This window comes from Nuphar pumila, chromosome 12, assembly GCF_984573655.1.
Source record: "Nuphar pumila chromosome 12, dmNupPumi1.hap1.1, whole genome shotgun sequence".
Lineage (NCBI taxonomy): Eukaryota > Viridiplantae > Streptophyta > Magnoliopsida > Nymphaeales > Nymphaeaceae > Nuphar > Nuphar pumila.
Window position 1 is genome coordinate 5,552,404 of NC_143260.1, and position 17,209 is coordinate 5,569,612.

Here is a 17,209-nt window from a genome sequence, read left to right on the forward strand (position 1 = left end):
TATATATATATATATATATATATATATATATATATGAGTAATGGGTTCATGCTAATTAAACCCATTTGGTGCTAAACCGCGTGCTAAATGGGTTTTTCGGGCTTCTTCAATGCTTTTTATGGGGTTCTGGCCTTATAAATGTGTTGGGCACGACCGATTTGTTAAGAATCCACACTTTATCATATGTTTTCGATGAAAAAATGAAGTTTGTAGCCTCAAAATTTTACAAAGATTTTGGACCGTTGATTTTTTAAACTTTATAAAAACCCACCCATGTGTATAAAATCAAAGTACATAGATCACATCTGTACGATCAGAATTTATAAATAAAATAATATAAAACCTAAAAATTCTATTTAGCACACAGTTTAGCACCTCTCTCTCTCTCTCTCTCTCTCTCTCTATATATATATATATATATATATATATATATATATATATATATATATATATATATATAAAGAGTGGTGAGTCATGACTTCCCTCTCTCTCATTATAGGTCTGATTGGATCAGAGTGAATCCGATACCAGCATCTTAAAACAAATTTGGGTTGGGTGTCACCTAAGTCCAAACCAAACCCTACCCATTGATACCCCTAGTTTGGGTTGATTGACTTGAAACTGTACGGTGTAGTGGTCTAGTATCTTGTTTCTTGTGTGAGAGGTCTTTGTTTCACTTTCAGAACAGGGGCAAGCTAATAATTATATTTTAGGGGTAAAATGGTAACTTTAAAATGTAAGTTTAGTGTTAAACCAAGAGCAAGGTCAGTTTATGATTGGGTTTGATTTAAACAATAAGAAAACTTTGGTAGGCATTTGCAAATGAATTAAACCAAAAAGTTCTAGGAGTATTTTGAATTTTTTTTTTTTTTTTTATAACTTATTTCACGAGAGAACGGCCCAGCTCGGTATGGGCGAAGGAAGGGCTAGGGGAATTGTGTTAAAGAACAGAGAAAATGAGAATAAAAAATGGATATTCGAGATTGAAGGCCTTCGGGTAGATTATTTTTTCTCTTTTTTTTATTTTTTAGTAAAAGGATGCTTTGGCCTCAGAGAACGTAAAGATGGTGACAATTTTATCGTACGATATGTCATGGACTAGGGGTGTTAATATGTTGGATCTAGTTCGGACCCAGGTGAGTCCTAGCCCTTATCTGTTTTGAGGTGCGAGTACCACGTTTGGACCCGAGTCCTATTGGGTCTGCTATGAGAGAAACCATACCCGGACCCTATAAGGATTACATGAACCAGACTCTGTCCATACCCGATAAAATAATATTTTTTATCTTTTTACATTGAAAAATCACGGGTCTCAATTGTAACCCGGGTCTGCTATGAAATTTCACAAAACATACCCAGCACCATATACTAATCAGAGGTATTGGGTTCGACCCGGTTTCTAATCGGACCTCCTTTTTTATCACCAAACCCTGACCCTATAGGGTTTGATACAAGTAAGATCCAGGTCAAACCCAACTCACTGACACCCTTAAATTAACCTAGTTGTTAAATCTGACACCTACAATTAATCCACATTCTCACCGGAAATGTGGACTAGTCTTAGCCATTCAGATGCATCGATTGGATAGCTAGGATCAACTTATGATGCATGGTATCATATGCCATATATAGGATAGATAAAAGACATTCGCAATGGTCGTGATTAGGACTGTCAATGAGTCAGGTTTGACCTGGACCCAACCCGTACTGAACCCTAACAGGGTCAGGGTTTGGTGATAAAGAAGAAGGCCCAATTAGAATCTGTCAGACCCAAAGAGTTCAATTAGTATATGGAGCATAATATGGTTAATTTGTGAAATTTCATACCAGACCTGGGCCTGACCAAAGTTTTGATTAGGATCTGCAAATTTTCAATGTTTTAAAAATAAAAAAGAAATATTATTTTTGTTGGGTATGGGACTCGAGTCTGGTTCATGTAATCCTTATAACACTCGGGTCTGATTTTTTCTAATGATGGGTCTCAAAGGACCCAGTTTGGACCAAATACCAGAATCTCAAAGCCAGATCTGGGTGTGGACCCACCTGGGTCCGAAACAGATCCGATTGGTTGACACCCTTAGTTGCGATGATGGAGATATGATCATGCTGCCTAAATCGGGTCGAATTTTTAATGGACCAAAGGTTCAACCAACCAGGTCCATGTCCGGGTCCAAGTAAGAGTGGTTGGCCTTGATCAACCCTAACAAAAAAAAAAAGACAAAAAAATAAAAGGTGAACCCAGTCTAGCTGTTTAGAGCGTATACATATCCCTTACATGCAAGTGCATACATCTAATGTAGGCCCATTATGTGCGACATGTCCTCTACGTACCAGCTTGTGATCAAGGTGGCTTCCATGGAGGATGCTCAACACGTTCGACACCATATCTTCGAAGGAAAGTGGTGCAACACAATTGGGCTAATAACAGATTTATGGTAACATGCGATGCATGAATTAAGTTGACCAACTTCATCACTTCACCCCTTAAATTTGCATAATTAGCTCAGGCAAGGCGACTCCCTGAGAGCCACCACCCACGGAGTTTTACGCTGCTATCACGACGATCGTAAGTTGATTGCCACTAGATCTCTGCCCTAAGGGCGGTTTCTAAGGGTCATCAATTAAAAAAAAAATAGAGATAATGACATTGAGTAAGATGTTGAGATGGGTGATTAGATTAGTAGAAAAACACCCACTGACATATTTTTCTTTTTTAAGTATGTCCACTATATAAAAAACAAAATTGCAGGTATGAATAGTTTTTTTTTTTTTTTACGTTATTTTGTTCCTTTCGCATACTAAGGAATTTCCTATTTATCACGGCATGACAATTTTCAAGACAAAAATCTTAATTTCTGGGTTGAGGACACGACCACCCATTAAGCAAATGGAGTAATCTTGTTTGACAAAAATCCTATTTTAGTATTGTGTGTTGCTTGTTATAGATTAATTACTGATATTTTAATCTAATTTCCAGGTGCTAGATAGTATATCATGGAGTATATTAATACATCTTGGCTAACAAAAATCTTATTTTAACATTGCAGGTTGCTTGATATGAACTACTGCGACTTTAATGTAATTTTCAAGTGATACCTGACCTGACCTGAACCCGAATGCCTATGTATGCGGATGAAAACTTCTGACCCAGATATTATGCAGGTCATCCCGACCCAAGCAACATGCGAATTTGACATGTTTTAATAAATGCCCTACAATTTTCAATATTCTTTTCATATTCAAAATCGCAATAACTAGACTTAAAAAAACCTTTTTACCCTTCAAATGTGCAAACTTTCTATATATGCAAACTTCATCTCAAATATGTGATTGTTTTTTGGAAAACAATCTTTCTTCTTAGATCTATAACTCTCTTATCCGATGTAAAAAATTTATGTTTATATAGTCGTTGAAAAGCTGATATACATGATTATAACATTTTGATTCAGAACTGAAAACTTCTCTAAGGTTTTCGTTTTTGAGTTCCAAAACAGGAATAAAAACATACTCTAAGACTGGAACAACCGAATAAAACTGAAAACTCCTCTAAAGTTTCTGTTTCTAAGTTCCAAAACAAGAATAGAAACATACTCTGTAGACTGAAACAATTGAGTAATCTATGTTCAGAGGATATTTCAACCTACCAAATTAAATATTATGAAAAATACAAAAAATAAAAAAGAAACCAGACATAACACCTTTCTAACGATACTCGATTCACTGAAAAACGATGAACGTGTGCTGAAATACAACCTAGCAACGTTCTTAAAATAAGGGATGAATAGAGACAGCTATGCTTTTTCTGTCTATTCTATGCTATTTTTGTTTGCCACCTGCACCAAAAATCTAGAAAAAAAAGATAGATCAGGACGTTAACTTTCCAACGCCATCAAGATCACCTTGATCTGATAATCGGCTTGAAAGAAATGTCATCTAGAAGATAGATTGTTTAATATAAGTAAGGATGAGAAAGTTAGCATAAAAGAGGATGAAGAAGTCCACATAAAATATATGCAAGAATGAGGAAGTCCGCATAAAATATACGCAAAGATGAGAAAGTTTGCAATAAAATGAGAAAGTTCATACAAAATATACAAATAAAACAAGGAAGTCCGCATAAAAATAAGTGCTAACATCCTGTTAAACTCAAACATTGAAACTTCACAAATATCTAACTAAGTTCGTATCCTTAAAAGTTTACATAAAAACATGTGTGAACATCCTGTTAAACTTAAAAAATTTCATGTTTAAGAAAAAAATCATATATATTTATAAGAAAATCACGTGTATAGGAAGAACTCCATATATATTTTAGAAAAAAATCATATATTTAAAAATCACAGTGTTTAGGAGAAACTCTACACACACACACACACACACACACACACACACACACACACACACACACACATATATATATATAAAAGAGAAAAATCGCATATATAGGGAAGATTCAACATCGAAAACCTATGTTTTTATAATTATTGAAAAGATGAGACACATGCCTATAATTTTCATATTTTAAGTCAGAGCAAAAAACTCCTGGAATAAAAGCATGCTCTCCAGATTGAAATAACCAAACAATCTATCTTTTACGGAATGTTTCTCTCCAACCACTCATCAGATCAAGGTGATCTTAGTGGCATTAAAAAGCTAACGTCTCGATCTGCCTTCTATTATTTTTATTTTTCTCGATTTTCAGTGGTGGCCCAAAAATAGCATAGAGCAAAACCTATTTTGCAAAAAAATAGTCACATATTTGAGAGAAAATTTACATATATTTAGGAACTTCACGTGTGTGAAGGGTAGAAATGTCTTTTTAAAACTGAATATTTATGATTTTAAACATGAGGAAAATAGTGAAAATTGTGGGCATTTAAGAAAATATGTCATTATGTTGTACAATATGATCATTTTTTATATGTGTTCGGATATCCGACTCAATCTAGCTGACATGAGTATTTTTTGTATTTTTTTAGTGTAAATATATACTTTAATCACCTTTTAGATCATAGGAACATGATTTGGGATTCATTTTCATGGCCCAACATAATCTAGATTGGGCATCTGAATCTAACTGGTTGTTAGGTTTTGGTCAAACCCTGATATGGCACAAGCCCAACCCATCAACAACCATATCGATGAGAAAGATCTTGAATGCAACATAACTAGTTGGATCTGATTGAAAATTTTGGACCAGATCTGGGTCCTAGCTCAGTATATGTGATTTATTCTGGATAGCAACGTGCCTAACTATATAAAAATAGTATTTTTTTTGGGTAATTTCTTGACCTAGACCCACCTTTTACTTAACTCAATGTTAGGTACTAATTAAGAATTTCAAAAAAAGAAAGTTTTTTTTGTGAAATTATATATAAAAGGTAAGCCTCTGAATGACAATTTCTATAATTGAAAACTTCTCAATTGAAATTCTTTTACTAGGCAGTTTAAGTCAGGGTTACTAGAAGCTTCTTAGATAGGTGGAAAGCTCATTTTTTGAAAACTTGCTTTGAAAGCACAATACTCCTCGCTTTTGAAAATTAATGAGAATCTCGATTCTTTCACGCTTCTTCTATGCTTTCTACATGCTTCATCTATTTTTTGTATATATTTTCTCACTTTATTTTTCATGTTTTTTATGTGTTTTTTCTCACACTTCACACTCACTTCTATGTGTTTTCTCTAAATTGATACTCTTTTTTTTTAGATTTTGTTAAAAAATTAATTCTTATATTAAAAAATCATCTCATTCAATTCTTATATTATTTTTATTTGCATTTCATTTATATTCTCATTCAATTCTTATATTATTTTTTAAATTTCTTGCTTTCCACATTTTATACATTTTAAAATGCATTGCTTCTCGCTTTTGCTTTTCTTATCGATTCTCGCTTCTGATTCCTTTCTTAATCACTTGACCTTATATAACACACATTGTACACACAACTAGTCAATTTCAACACACTCCCACTTCTGTTCACTTGGAAACGATTTTGTATATTATTAGACACATTAAATTTTTTCTTTCTTGAGGCTTTTTCTTGTCTACTTCATCTTTATTAGATTTAATTGCTTATATTGATATTGACTAGGGTGGTGATCCTAATAAAAAACACTCAATCACTAGTTTTTGAGTTTTTTTAGGAGAATCCTTGATTTTGTAGCAGTGAAAGAATAAAAGTTCTCTCTTTCATCAACAAAAGCTAAATATCGAGCTATGATAACCACAACCATGTTTGACTTAGAAGATTGTTGGCTGATATAGAAGTTGAAGTAACAAAAGCATCACGCATGTGCTGTGACAACAAAAGTGTGATATACATAGCCTGCGATTGGACATTTCATGAATGCACCAAACATATTAAAATTGATTGACACTACGTTAGAGAGGAGTATTTATATGGGACTATCGATCTGCCTTATGTTACCTCATAATATCAATTAGCATATTTCTTCACCAAACCTCTCGCCACTCTCAGATTTTATTTTTTTCAGACAAACTTTTGGTCATTGTACCATAAGTTTGAGGGACTAGCTCCAACGACTCTCGTGTGCTTCTCTTAGCTCTATTATATGAGCTCGTTCATGTGTATAAATAAGGGTCATCCCCCTCCAATTGCCTTATAATATTTTTTAAGCATTTTATGTGAAGTTAAATAAAGATTATTCATTTTATTCTTGTGCCTTATTATTTGTGGTCATTTTGTAAGTTTTGGTTAATGTGTCTTCTATAGACACTTGTTGTCAACATTTATGTTCTCGTTCAAGTCTGATATTTCATAACACTACTCTAGACTCCACTTTTTTTTGCTCTCAAATGAGGTTTAAGTTGTTTGTTGATATACCTTTTTTGTTTGACTTCGCAGTTTTTTCACATGATAGAAAGTTTCTTGATAGTATTTTTCATGATCAAATGCTGAAGGCAGGTGGCAAGGCTGACATGATGTCATACTTGCACAAACACACACACACACACACACACACATGCATACCCACCGACACTTTGCATGTACCTAGACAAGCAGCTGAATTCTGTTTTTTGAAATCCTGTTTCATATTTTTAATTAATGAAGCTTTGGGACCTGCCATACCTACTGGAAAGCTGGCAAAATGATCCAAAGATGTCGACAGCTTCTGTTGATACTGATGATATGGATGTTGACACTGAGACTCTTAAAGCTCCAAAAAGGTCTGGTGTAGTCCAGAATTTGTCATTGTTTTCTTTTCATGAATGGGCTCATGCATAGTATGTAGCTAATTGAATCTTTGGAGTTTTGCTATGTAGACATGTTGTTCCTTTTCACAATCGTGCAGTATGACAAAAGTTTTCTTTTCATTGCGAGAGATATCTAGGACAATCCCCAGGAATATTTGAACTTTTCTTGGAAATGAAGTCTTAGACATTTATTTTGTCCTGTTGAATACGGAAGCACAAAGTGATAATGACAAAGAGGTCTCTTGTAACAAACTAGTTAGTTTTTAAGAACTCAATGTTCAGCTGTTGTGACTTGATTTTCAACGGAAACTAACATTCAGTTTACATTATAAATCGCTCATTTAAATATGGCGATGTTGTTATTTCTGAATACCATGATGATATCATTTATTCTATGCACAATGTGATAATCCAAAGGTTAATATTCTTCCTTAACATTACAATTTGCTTGGTTTTGACAGGATCCAATAAGAAGAAAGCCAGCAAGAGTGGTTCCTCAAACTCTTCAGGAGTAGATTTTTTGCAGATTTGTAGTTGGAAATCATGCTAAAAAGTTCCCTACTTTCTTGATCAATTTTTCTCAATGGGAAGCTTGCTTGTAGGATTGACTTTTTCTTCCTTCAATTTTGGTTATAATGTAATATGGCTCTCTGCATTATTATTATTTAATTAGATTTCATAATAGTGCATGATTGGTTTGGTAAGAAGACTGTAATGATAATTATCATTTTTCTGCTCCCTGCCATGACGGTGACATGTATGCAATCAGTTTTAGAAAAGGGTCATGGTTATTATATGGAGGAAAGTAATGTACCATTCTTAGTTGTCAAAAGCGGTTTCTAAGCTGGCTAGGCGTAGGGCTACCGCTTAGGCTTATGGGTTTAGGCGATATAGCTTTGTTTTTTACTTAGGCCAATCATAAGGACATGGTTGTTATTTTTTAACTTTTTTTAGCTTTTTTCTTTTCTTTTTCTTCTTCCTTCTACCCCAAAAGCTTTTTTTCTCCTCTTATTTTTCTTCTTTTGCTTTCCTTTTTTACCCTTTTTTTTCTCTTTATCTTTCTCCTCCTCCTTTCAGCTTTTTAACTTCTCTTTTTTTCCCCTTCTTTTTCTTTTTTCTTCTTCTTTCTCCTCTTGCCCATCCACTCGCTTTTTTTGTTTTCCTTTTTCTTTATTTTTTATTTATATTGTTTAAATGTATGCATGTGTTTTTAACACACACATAAAATGTGTTTTTTCAGTTATATATATATATATATATATATATATATATATATATATATATATATATATATATATATATATATATATATATAAGAACATGGTTCATCCTGTCTTTTTTTTTATGTCACCATTAAGACCCTCCAAATATCAAAGTTTTATGTGTTTTATACTCAATTTCAACCATTAGCTAGATCTGTTTATCAATACTTATTTATTGATGTACAAACTTTGTTTCAAATTAATTTGATATAAAAATGTTAAATTTTATTATAAAATTTTAGTATAATATCTACTAATGATTTTTTTACCTCTTTAAAATATACATATGAGCATAAAGATGCTTAATCAATTACACGTTCTCTATTTAACAACAATCATAAAGACATCTAATGGTTTAGATTGAGCATAAAAAATTTAAAATTTGTGATTTTGGGAGGGTCCTAATAGTGACCTAACAAAACAGGGGCAAGATAATCCTCTCTCTCTCTCTCTCTCTCTCTATATATATATATATATATATATATATATATATATATATATATATATATAAATTTTGTGACGTTACGTTGAATTGCACACTTCATTAATAGTTACAATTATGTTTGTTACTAAATTTAACTATTTATTATAATATTTTTGTTCTTTTTGATGTTTTATTTTTTTGGTCTCACCTAGGCCGACTAGTCATGCCTAAGCCTCTACTGGGTGGTTGAGGATGCTAAGTGACATTGCAAATGATACAATTAGATCTTAGGTAAATGAGGTAGGTAGAATTTAGTAATTCATGATCTCTCTCATTTCCAACCCCTAAACAGAGCCTTGTTTTTTCAAATGAATCAGGCTTGAGCAACCAAGCTTGGTTCAAGCTCTGATTATGTGCACCCCTAACAATTGGGAGTAAAAAAGACCAGGGAGAGAGAATTAGTGGCTCATATGTATTAAAAGGAAAGAAAAAGAAAGGGTCATGTGCATAAAAAATATATGGCATTAATGAAAATGAAAATCATTTTCGAGATAAAAGGAAAACTCATGACTTTACTTAGGGGTGGGATTCTTTTTTCACACACAACATGGCGGCCACTAAATTGTCTTTTGTGCTAAAGGGCACATTGATTGTCATGAAATGTATATAATGATAGGTAATAGGGCTGCCTAGATCTTGTATTATTATGTTCCAATTGTTCAGGCTCAATATATGCAATACCCTGATCTAGGACTTTGAGAGTTTGAGTCCGGTCGGTATTACTTTTTAGAAGGAAAGCATGCAAAGTTCACACAGATAAAACATAAAAAAAAAATCATTTTTTTCCAATAACTCTCTTTCGCAAAGTTCATTATTCATAATAAAAGAAAATCACAAATACATGAGTATTCAATGAAAAGAAAAACTACCAAGTACTCTGCTAAAGTATTCGATCACGTTTTGCCTACGCTAGCATGCCTACAGTTGTAATTATATAAGGGGTGAGTCTACAACCCAGTAAGGAATAATTATAAGTAAATAATAACTTTAATTTGCAATTATAGAGGGCTCTAAGCTTCTAGTCTGAATTTAGTTTTCGACACACCATACAAGGTTTGTATATTTTAATTATCTTTCATTTAACTCTCTCAAACACTCACTCACACTAAACTAAAACACTTGATCAACTATACCGGTCATAGCCGTCTATGGGCATAGCAACTCGCGTAGAACACCTCAATTTTATAATATTGGTCAGACTATGAATCATGCAATTCTACTGACCCCTGGATCACCATGAACTGTAGTTAAACAAAAAGGGGACCCTACCTATAGCTAGCCGGGAGGTCAGACTCAAACTTAATCTCGGCATGGTTAATGTTACATCCTAACCATGATGGCTTTCAACCATCCATGGTTGTCTAAAGTCTCAAATACTGTGTGAACATAACTTTAAGTCATATTTTAAGTTTATTATATTAAACTATATTTTCAAGATCATGTTTTACTCATTCTCTCGCGAGTGATATCATGAAATAATCACGTCAGATCTCACTCTCAATCTCATAATGACATTAAGGTTCACATTTATCTAATACTAAGCACACAACGATGTAGAGTCTCTATATCGTTAAATCATTGGTGGCCTACTTTCCATGGTGACTGCACTCTGATCGCGAACCAGGTAGCCCTTTACACATGTTGTCACTTTCAGAATTTAAGAGGTTATGCATGATAATCTCAATGTAAAAGTCAAATGACATGACTAGAATAAAAGGACTCAGGTCTAACTACACTGTCCTCACAATGCATGTTATTTACAAATTATAACATGGATATGCTATCACAAAAATAATCTATTTCTAATATGCATGACATATCACGACTAACATGTGTATCTAAAAATCTCATTGCAATAATTTCACGCATGGTCACTTTATGCATATCATATTCACACTCAAGAATTATCTTTCTAATCATGCTAATATACAATATCAACAATAACATGCAACGTAATATGGTTTATTCACAACTAAAATTACTTATAATATCTCTTACATCGAATACGAATGTTATGCTCTGGTTGTAATCAAATCTCAAGAGGCTCTAATAATGTGATCTGATCATCACACAAGCATATTCACATTAATACACATAACTTCTTATATTTTGACAAAAATATCAAAATACTCCTCCCAAGTTGATTCATTAGACCTCAATTTTTATGCTCTTGATTTGACCAGAACTAGAAGACAAAAAGATTTTCCTCTATGATATGAGTCCAACACACCAAACCTCACTCAATTTTGAGTTCGGAGTGCAAAGTTATGTCCATTTTACTTAATCGGATCTTGGGTACACACAAAGGTAATTTGATCATTTCGACTCTTAAAATTTGACCTGGCTCATCCTAGGTCAAAACAAGTTCAGTCTGAGCTTAGAGTACTAAGTTTACTAAACCTAGTCTCAACCCATTTGGGTTTGGTTCAAAAACTCAATTGGATCCTCAAAATTCAAAATTAATCACAAACTGAATCCATATCTATTTCTGATTTAGATCTAAAATTGTCAGACAGAATCCAAACCCAATTATGATCTGGATCCAAAACTAATCTATCTAGTTATGAGTTGAATCTAGATCCAGCTATGATCTGGATCCAAAATTGTTAGATTAGATTCAGACTCAATTCTGATCTAGATCCAGAATTGATCCATTTAGTTGGATCTTGATCCAGTTCTGATCTAGATCCAAACCAGATCTAGTTTTGTTCTAGATCCAGATCAGTCAGATAGGATCCAACCCAGAATTATCTGGATCCAGTTTAATTTGGATCGGTCTAAACTGACTGGATAAAACTTGACCCAAACTGAGAACTGCCAGTCAGCCCTGACTCGATTTAGTTTACACACAGACCAGTTCAGTCTGAATCGATTCGACCCAATACCATTTTTTTTTAATTACCTGGTTTGGTTTGGGTCACACCCAAACCGACCTGATCGGTCACTATGTATAAAGAAAAGGGCAGAAGGGGCACAACCCCTTCCATCTTTTCTTTTCTTTTCATTTTAGATGTAGAGAGGTTGGCAGTCGGAGCCAACCTTCTCTCTCTTCCTCTCTATTGCAGAGGGGTCGGCCAGCCGACCCTCTCTCTCTCTCTCTCAGTGCAAAGCTGAATTTTTTTTCTTCACTTGTAACTTGCTGGCAGCCATGGCTGCCAACCCTTTTATCGCTCGAAAAAACCAGAAAATAAAGGAAGAGTGGCGTACTTGGCATCGTTGGCCAAAATTCTGGTAAGACCCCCCTCCCTGATGCTCCTCATTTTTTTCCACCCCTCTCTGTCGCTCTCTGGTTTTACCGATGGATGGAAAAGACGCACGTGAGGGCTTTTATAGCCCTCATGATGGGTGAAGATAACCTCACCCCCATTCGTCGATCGTGGAGGGTGAGGTTTATCCTCATCCTTCCCTTCTCTATGTGATTTAGGAGAACCGTTTTTCCTTGTTCGTTTGTTTTCTTATTGCTATCTTGTCACCCAACGTTGTTGGGTGGTTTTACAATATACTTAAAAAATATGGCTTTCATCTTTATAATGGATATACAGCTGCAACATGACAAATTTTCTGTAATGAGTGCTTTGGTTTCCATTGATCTCATGTTGGCCTCATAATGGCACATATTGCAGTCTCACCTTCTCATCCATTCTGTTAGTTTCATTTTAGGTTTTTTGTGTTTTAAATTATTGAATATTTTTTTTACTAAGCAGATGATACTATGATGCAGTCATTGGTCCAAGTCTAAATAGTAATCTGATGCATATTTTCAAGACAATGCTAGTCATTTCTTGCGTTAGTGTAAACCCCCTCCGACGTTTTTGTCGGAGGGGATAACCTCTTTAAAAAAAAGAGAGAGATGGTTCCCTATCTGGGGGAACCACCTCTTCGGTAGACCGAAGGGGGTGAGGATAAACCTCACCCCCCACAATCCGTGGGAGGGGTGAGGCTTATCCTCACCCTACGTGAGGGATATAAAAGCCCTCACGCAGCCCCCTCTACCTCGCATCAAGCGAACGATAGAGGGAGAGAGGAAGCGACAGAGAGCGAGGGAGAGAAAAAAAAAACAGGTTGAGGGCTTACTAATTCTCCACCGACGATGAGGTAAGGCTTCTCCCCTTCTTCATTTCTCTTTTCATTCTCAAAAAAAGTGGGGCTGACAGCCATAGCTACCAGTGAGCTTCTGTTAAACAAAAAAAAAAGAGGGATTACAGGAGAGAGAGAGAGGGTCGGTCGGCCGGCAAGGGCCGACCTCTCTGTACCTGAGCAAACGGAAGGGGGCCTGCCCCTTCCGCTCTTTGTTTTATAGAGCTCAGACCCAGTCGGTTTGGGCGCAACCTAAACCGAATTAGATATTTAAAAAAAAATGGTCAAACCGGTTCAGATCGAACCAGTTCAGGTTGAGTCAGTTGAGACCGCTGAACCAAATCAGTTTGCATCAAACTGGGTTAGGCCAAACCGGTTCGATATGACAGGGTCTTAGATCCATTTTGATTTGATCTGAACAAGACCAAATCTAGATCTAGTTCGATCGAGTCAATTTGGATAGATCCAAATAGAACTGGATCTAAAGAGATATGGGTCTGGATTCAGACAGATTATTCTAAATCCAGAATATAACTAGATCTAGTTCAAATCAGTTTTGGATCTGAATCAAAATTTGATCTGATTGGATCAGTTCTGGATCTAGATCCAATCAGACGGTTCTAGATCCAGATTAGTAGGGAGTTTGGATCCAATCAAACATTTTTGAATCCAGATCAGAAATGGATCTGGATCGGGTTGTGAGTTATTTTTGAATTACAAAAATAATTTTGAAATAACCAAAATGCCATTGTGAGTATCCAAAATTCATTTTGGTAAATTGGATATAACTTTGCACCTCGGACTCGAAATTAAGTGAGGTTTGGTATGTTGGACTTGTATCATAGAGAGGAATCTACTTGTTCATTGGTTTTGATAAAATTAGTGATACAAAAATTAAGATTTCATGAGTCAACTTGGGAGAGGTATTTTGATAAATTTTTATTAAAAATATAAGAGGTTATGAGAATTAATATAAATATGTTTGTGTAATGACCAGATCCTACTATTAGAGCATCTTGAGACTCAATTGTGACTAGAGTATAATATTTGCACTCAAGGTAAGGGATATTATAAGTAAAATTTAGATGTGAATAAACACTTTTACGTTGCATATGGTAATTATGAATTAACATGATAGCTTTTAAGTGTGATCATGATATCCATAAATTGATCATGCATGATATTATGAGATGATTGCATAAACATGTTAATTAAATTATGGAATACATGTTAGTTATTGTATGTCATGCATGTTAGAATGATTATTTTATGATAGCATATCTATGTGATAAACTATTAATGACATGCATTGTGATGAGATTGTGTTTAGACTTGAGTCCTATTTTTATTTTATTCATGTTATATGAATGAATATATTGAGATTAAAATACATAACCCCTTAAATTCTGGAAGTGATGACCTGTGGTAAGAGCTATCTGATTTGTGACCTGAGTGTAGCCACCATGGAGAGTGAGCTATCGGTGATTTAACGATGTGGAGACGCTATATCGTTGTGTGCTTATTATGAGATAAGTATGAGTCTTAATTTCATCATGAGATTTAAAGAATGAGATCTATCGTGATCGTTTCATGATATCACTTATGAGAGAACGAGTAAAAATTGAGTTTGAGAATGTGGGTCTATGTGTTAAACTTAGCCAATGACTTAGGGTTACACTCACACAGTGTTTGGGAACTCTAGACGGCCATGGATGGTTGAGAACTATCATGGCTAGAATGTAGCATGAACCATACTGAGATTGAGTCTGACCTCTTGGCTAGCTACCGGCGGGGTCCCCCTTTTGTTTCACTGTAGTGTCTAGTGACTTGGGGACCACTGAAAGTGTATAGTTCATTGTCTGGTCAACATGTAGAATTGAGGTATTCTACACGGGTTGCTATGCCCATAGACGACTATGACCGGTATAACCGACCTAAAATTAGTTTTGTATGACAGAGTGTTTAAAAGAGTTAATGTGGGGAGGGGGTAATTAAAATATACAAACTTGTGTAGTGTGTCAAAAACTAAACTCAGACTATGGGCTTAGAAACCACTACAATTATAAGTTTAAATGTTTATTTACTTATAATTATTTCTTATTGGGTTGTAGACTCACCCCCCCGGTTTAATTACAAATGTAGGTTCCAGACACACTAACACAAACATGATTTGATCGGCTACTTCTTCGGCAGAGCACTTGATAGTTTTTACTTTCTTGTCATTGAATATCTACGTAATTGTTACTCTCTTTTGTTATGAATGATGAACTATGTAAAGAAAGCGAATTATTGAAAGATAATGAAAAAAAATTGGTCATATTTTCTTTGTGTAAACTCTATACAATTTCCCTCTGGGAAGTAATACCAACCGAATTCGGGCTCCCAAGGTCCCAAGTCGATGTGTTCAGTTAGTCATTTGACTATAACACATTTATGCTCAAGCTAAATTGTCATGTTAAAGTGTTTGCACTAAATGTTTGTTATGGCAAATAATTTCTTATTTAGTTCATTTGCTAGAAATTGATTGTTGGATCATTTTTTTTTATGAAAAAATATCACTTTCGGATGCTTGAATATTTATGAAAATTCTGAGTTGTTGGTTTTCAAGCTATAAAAGATCTTACTTGTGCATCATAACGAGATGATGCAAGAGCCTATCCCTATAAAGCCAAGCATTTAGATCACATCCTTATGTTTGAACTTAGAGGAAAAAAACCATGGAAAACTTGGTTTGCACTTCAATTCACATATTTTTAGTTGAAATATTCTAGTGGACACACACACACACACACACACACACACACACACACACACATATATATATATATATATATATATATATATATATATATATATATATATATATATATATATATATATACACACACACACACACACACACATATATATATATATATATATATATATATATATATATAGAGAGAGAGAGAGAGAGAGAGAGAGCATTTTCTACCCTCCTGAGTAAGGAATCCCTTAGTTGGAACTCATGAGGGGAGGTTGTTTTCACCATATTTGATGTCATAGAATTATGTATTTTTGAGGTTTGAAAATTTGGTACATTATAGGCCATTGATTTTTCAACCCTCATAAAAATCTAATGTACAGAAAAACATGATCCAAATGTCAGTTTCTACTAAACTTAATATGTAGATCACATCTAAAGGGTCAGATGTGCAAAAAAATGAAAAAAAATAAAAAATATTACATTTTTTTAGCTAAAGGTTCCTTACCCACGAGTAGGGGTGCACATGAGCCAGGTTTGATTCAAAAAAATAGTATGTTCAGGCTCGGCTTGAGCTCCAACCGAGCATGAACAACTTGTCTACAAACTTGGCTCAGCTCGGCTTGTATTTATGAGTATCAAATCATGTGATTATAAGATATCAAGATATTTTATGCGAATGTCGAAAGGTCCATATAAATATTATGTGAATATCTTTTGTTTGATCTTAATCTTTTAGAAATTCGCAAGATATTTGTGCGAATGACACTAGGTCCACACAAATATCATGTAAAACCCCTTTCATTGATTTTAATCTTTGGTAGGTCTGCAAGGTATTTGTGTGAAGGTCGGCAAACCCACATAAATATCATGTGAATTTCCTTAGTTTGATTTTAACTATATTTGAAAGTTCACAACATATTTGTGTGAGCATGAGAAAATTTGCATAAATATGCCGTGAATCTCCTCAATGATCTTAATCATAGTTAGAGCTACCTAATTTAATTTTTAATAGTTAATTGCATAGTAACTTGGTAACTATTACTATTTAGCTACTTAGTATAGATTATTATGGAGGAAATAGAAAAATAATTAGTTGAGTGCATTAATCTTTTATTTAATTTTTTTTGGTATTATAGGAATTGATTTATGAACTTCATTTGAAATAACCTACAAATGAGTTTGGGCTAGGATGTACCGACCCGCTGAGCATTGGTCTATCGGGCCAATGGGCCAGGTCATGGGCTGCTCTCCAAACCCGAGCCCATTATGAATCAGGCCAAAACACTGCCCATTAATAAATGAGCTGGGCCATCTCAGGGCCGGGTTGCACTTAAAATCCGATGGACCAAACTCTAAGCAGTCCTGGGCCGGGCCCGATGCCCACCCCTAGTTCAGGGTATTGTAATCAGATTCAGACTCATAGC